Genomic DNA, 6,159 nt, shown 5'->3' on the forward strand with positions numbered 1-6,159 from the left:
TTATACTTGTCAATTTCAATTTTCCACTAACCAATCCACGAGGACTTGGACCACACCAAAACAAGCAGGCAGGTAGATGAAGTAGTAGCTTCTAATCATAAATAAAAGTGTATTTAATGGCACATGTAAAACAGCTATTACTATTACTATGACTATTGTCTATTCATTTTCTAATGTAGTAGTATTGCATTTAGTTAGTGTCCTATAGGTCTATGGGACCTTGTGTGAGTTGTGTCGTTGATAGGAACTTTCAATTGCTCTCACATCTACTCGTGTTTGCATCAAGGGTTTTTTCCATTTCAATTCTTTTTTTATTATTTGTCTTGTCTAAAACTAAAAGTCTATCTCATAGATAATGTTGGTAGGGTCCAAATTTGGAACATTTTCTACCAATCGATCCGGGATATTTTCAATAAGTAAGGAGGATATTTGTTTCTCTCCCCACATTTCTCAAGTGCAAAAGTGCCTTTCAAGTATAAATTTAGAGTTCAACGTGACAGATGAAGTTATATACCATATCCAAAATGAGAGATTTTATTTCAATTGTATTATTACAAAGTGAAAAAAAGGATAAATTGTACCTTTCGAACTTAATCTTAATTTTTTTTCCCAATATTTTAGAGACGAAGCGATGTGTTCATGTTACTTGTGACAGTGGATGCTGTCTCTGTATTCAAGTTTAGACTTGCCCAACTGAATGTCACTTTAAGCCTAATTCTGACTTAAACTTTACAAAATCGCCAACAAAATGTCTTACTAATTTGGTTTAAATAATGCATCATGAGAAATTAGCTGAGAAGTAATACCTTAATAAAAACTAGAGTATTAATTTCATCTCCAAAGCATACGCCACATTCCATATTTTCAGATATAATGTAGATAACTAATTAAGCATTTTTCTTGTCAAACATTCATGGAAGCTTTAGTTCTAAATTGGGGGAAGGTAGGGCTGACAATTCATACCCTACCCGCGGGTACCTAACCCGGTCCAACCCATTCGGGTATGGTAGGCTACCCGACCTGCTGCGGGTATGGTAGGGTACGGTCCGGGTACGTCTGCGGGTAGGGTAGGGTACAGGTTTAGGGTGTACCCTACCCGCACCTCATATATAATACATATTTTATTAAAAATAGGTATATAGTGAAGGAAGTGAGAGTTAAATCCACAACCTCCCTTATGTAATGACTTACAATAAGTGAACAACTACTAAATTAGTTAGTTAATTTAGAGCGTTAGTTTTTTATTTTTTATGTTATTAATATGTATAAAATTTGAAATGATTGAATTTTATATTTGATATTTCTGCGGGTAAGGTAAAATTTAGAACTTTAGCGTGCGGAATTAGGGTTGAGAGATTCTTAACCCACGAGTAAGTAGAGTAGAGTTTTAATAAAATTTTCAACCCGTGGATAGGGTTAGGATAGAGTCCAAACCCTATCCTACCCTACCCATTGCCAGCGCTAGTAGAAAGTGAAGAAGGGTTGCTTAAATGACCTTACCAGTTAAAATCTCTATCCCAATATTATGTCATTAACTCATAGTAGTTCTCAAGAGCTTTCTCCGCAATACCCCTAATAAATATTTTGAGTTCCAACTTCCAAGCATACCAATGAGAATTCATGCAAGAAGCCAAGTTTCAAGAGCTATTCACAAAGGGACCTACCTTTAGAGTTTAGATAGTAGTCGTCTTCATTTAAAATAAAAATATTTTTTTTTTTGTAAAAATAAAACATTAAATACCGTGCTGATTCACATTAAATGGCAGGTGAATTTCATTTGAAATGTAAGAAAGAGCAAATACTAAATTAATAAAGAGCAAGTTAATGCTAAGATGTAAATAACTAAATATAACATGACTTCAACTATATGAAAAGGTGCGCATATACTTTTAGAAAGAGTTAAAATTCATTGAGATTAAACTATATAAAATGGAATTAAGACTTGCACAGTGACGCAAATAACAATGTTAAACTATATAACGATGAATCTAATGACATGTGGGAATGTAGAAGAAATACACACTAGGAGTTACGTTGACCATAATAATTTCAGTTCCAAAGATGATTGTGTATAGTAGTGGGGACGTAAATGCTGAGTGTCTGTACTTTCATAAGAGTACGGACGGAAATTAAAATCTGAAATATGAATCATCGTGAAAACTAGCAAATGGTAGTAGTAGATACTAGATAGTGTGTTCATGAAGCATAAGCCATGAACGCACACATGCCAAAACGTGCGCGTGTGTTCCTACTATTTTGTTGGTTAAAATTTGGAATCAATACTCAAAATAATCTCTGAAATTTGACTTCAATCTGAATTTTGTTGTCGAAATTTCAATCGACTTAAATTAAATCTTCAAATTTTAAAAGATTACTCACGTTAGCCCTTTCGCTTATCTTCGTTAAGGGTGTGCTTAGTTGGAACGTTAAGTAACATGCTGTCAATTACTAAATAACGTTGTTTTAGTATTAACGTCTTTTCCACTCAAATGACACCGTTTGAGACAATAAGGGATTAAAACACAATTCCACCTTAGTTTCATGATCAAAACATGAAAACAGGGATACTTTTCTTCTGCTTCATTATCTCATATGTACAGTAGTGAGAAAGGTCAATGCCGCTATTGTAGATTTTCGACGAAGTTCGATTTAGTCGTTCCCTCATAAATTACAAAGGAAAAGCATAAGAGGCATACAAGAAAATAATTTATGAGGAAACGACTAAATCGAGCTTCGTCGAAGATCTACAATAACGACATTGATCTTACTCACCACTATGCATGCGAGAGAATGAAGAAGAAGAAGAGTCTCTCTATTTTAGTATTTTATCCTCAAAATTGAGGTGTATTTGTGTTTTAATTCCGGTAAAAATTCAGGTGAAGTCGATTTCACGTGAAGTTGATATCTGAAAGCCGTTAGATGAAAATTTAGTCAAATCAGTCAAATCATCTAACAACTCTCAGGTATCAACTTCAGGTGAAGTCGACTGCACCTAAATTTCCACCTTTAATTCCTCAAACGACGTCGTTTTAGGGAGGGATTAGGCGCCAATACTAAAATGACATGGTTTAGTAACTGCCAACGTGTAACTTAGCATTTATGGAGATAGAAAAAAGAGTTAACGTAAAATTTGAAGGTTCAATTTGAATCAATTTAAATTTCGAAGGCCAAATTTCAAAAATTATTTTGAGTATTAACTTATAAAAATTTCTTGGATCCAAATCTGAATTATGGAGAAAAATGTTTATTACACATGCCATGTGCCCATATGGGTTACAAAACATGCATTTCTAATGCTTAATACTAACAAGTTTTTAGGTCATCACCACAACTATATCCCAAGAAAAAAGTATAGGGTACCAATATATTATCTGCCAACTTATTATTAATAATAATTAATTATTATATTTTAATTATAATTAGCATTAAATTGACCTAAATTAATAAAAAATTGAATTATAAGGATTTATAACCGCACCAAGGAGAGCTGCAATGTGAATTCAGGAAGGTGTCACCCAATCCTCTTCCGCAACAACCCCTAACTGCGTCGCACTCGTCCCTGCGTTCTCCCTCACCCGGCATCAGTCGGCGTTGCATCCTCTGCTCCACCGTTGCTGCCCTTGCACGACGTGCCGAGCATGCTCTTCACAAAGCCACTGCCCGCATCATGTCTCCGCGATCGCCATGTCGCATCCTCTCCGTCCTGTCGTCTTTGTCGTCATGCCGTGGAGCCTTCACCACCGTCGTCTTCACCGCCACGCGGAACCCCCTCCCCATGGAGCTGCCACTGCTACGTCGTTACACTGCTCGAAATGTGTGCAGTGGTTCGCGTCTGCGCCGCCACCGCAGCCTCCACCCCAACGATCCTCTGGGCAATGCCGGTGCCCTCTGCAACCAATAGCCGTCGCCGCAATGCGCATTTTGTATGCGCAATTGTCTCTCTGCAGGACCACCGCGGCACCTTCCCCTTGCAATCTGCATTGCCGTCGTTTCTATGTCGTTTTCACCTTCTCAATCCGATTAAAACACCTTCACTAGAAGACACATGTATAAGAAGACACATCTACAAAGATACAACAATAAAAAATATATTTTTATTAGACACATTTACAAAGACACTTCCATTAAATATTGCCATAAACAAGAGTTGATAGAAATTAGTAGAAGGAAAAGTATAGGGTACCAACATATTATCTGCCAACTTCTGTCAACTCTTATTTATAATTGTATTTTATGGAAGTGTGTTCGTGGATGTGTCTAATAATTAATATATTTTAAATACATATATAAAAAGACACATCCAGAAAATATATCTATAAAGACACTTCTATTAAACACAGCTATAAAAAAGATATTTTTATTAGACACATCCACGAACACACTTCCATGAAACACAATTATAAATAAGAGTTGGCAGAAGTTGGCAGATATGCTGTTAGTAACGTAGCAGAACCGTTAGTAGAATCCTTGTTGATTACGTAGCGGAATTGATATCCAATAACATAAGATACAAATAAATCTCGCATTATTAATTACATTGTTTAGGAATAATCGTATATTTTGAGGACTTAATGTTTATCTGTCTGTATTTTATTAAATTACAAAATATTATACCGCATGTATAGGTATACCGTATACGCATTCATTAAAATATTACCATTTGCCAATTGCCATACGCCCATTCATAAATAGCAATCAGTGTAATAATGGTGATTTAATTAGTACAGTTAAGTAGTTTGTTTTACTGTAATAGTTTTCAAAACAAGTGTAATTCTTTGCTAGTTTTGTTACTAACTTTTAACAGGTACAATAAGATTGAAAGCTTTATTCATTAGTTTATTGTACTGAAACAAATTCTTTTCAATTCTCCCTCGCATATGCTTTAATTTATTCATTTGTTTGTGATGTGTACTTGTGTGTATGCATAATTATTGTATACCAAATATAATAAAATAGCAAATAACATAGTCTTAATGATTTCAATCCATATATTATTGGTTGGTGGGAGAGGTCAAAATAATAAAATAAAATTAGAGGATCAGATTCATTACATAATAACAGGGTGTATTGCAACCACGTTAGAGGGCTAAGATCGAAATCAGATCCAGCTCAGCACTGCAAGTCCAAAATATACATTATCTTGCATGGATACCGTTTCATATAACCGAAATGGATCAACTCCATAGCTTTAATGAAAAGTGTAACATTAGTCAAGTACTCACGTAAATTGAGATGAAGTTTGGTAATAACAAATTAGAAGTTCTTTCCTCCAAGTTAATTAAAAAATATATTTATATACTCTCTTAACTTTTATTCCTTTAGGTATTTGATTATTTGACCTTAGTTATAGCCTGCAAATAAGCAGCAATCATAAATTATATTGTGTTATGATTAATTAAGCTAATTGAAACTGAATGTGCTAAGGTAGCGTTTGTTTTGAGATACTGAGATCGAGATTAAGAGACTGAGACTCAGTATTATGTTTGTTGGTTCAGAGATTGGTACTAAAATTTTGGTCTCTGTTTCTAAAATTTCAGTACCTCCAAAAAGTGGGGACACAGAGGACTAAAATTTTTAGAGATGGAGACTAAAACTTTAATAACATTTTATACCTACCCGGATGTCATGTTACCAACTCAGCCTTTACCAGTAAAGGGTGGCCCTTGGAAGGACATATGTCAGCTGAATATAAAAGAACCGCGGATTCGTGATAAAGTGGTAAGTGGACTGGCAATGGAAGTAGGCAATGGTATGCAGACTCGATTTTGGGAAGATAACTGGGTTCAAGGTGGTACTCTGAAAGGAAGTCATCCGAGACTCTACTCTATTTCCAGTCAGCAAGGACTTGTCATCGGGGAGTGTGGTTTTTGGGATGGGCTTGATTGGATTTGGAATTTTCAATGGAGGAGGGCACTGTTCCAATGGGAGCTGGAGCTTGTCAATCAACTGCATGAGAGGTTAAGGCCAGTGAGGTTGTCATCAGGTAGGGAGGACAATGTGGTGTGGAAGTTTGAAAATAAAGGTATTTTCTCTACTAGTTCTGTGATCCAGGCTATACAAGCGGAGACATTATCAGCTGAGATAACGAGTTATAGCTTCACGAGTTCCATTTGGAAAGGTTTCGTTCCTCCGAGAATTGAGCTCTTTGGGTGGTTTGTG

Source organism: Arachis ipaensis, chromosome B10 (assembly GCF_059453495.1).
Source record: "Arachis ipaensis isolate K30076 ecotype BB chromosome B10, ASM5945349v1, whole genome shotgun sequence".
NCBI lineage: Eukaryota > Viridiplantae > Streptophyta > Magnoliopsida > Fabales > Fabaceae > Arachis > Arachis ipaensis.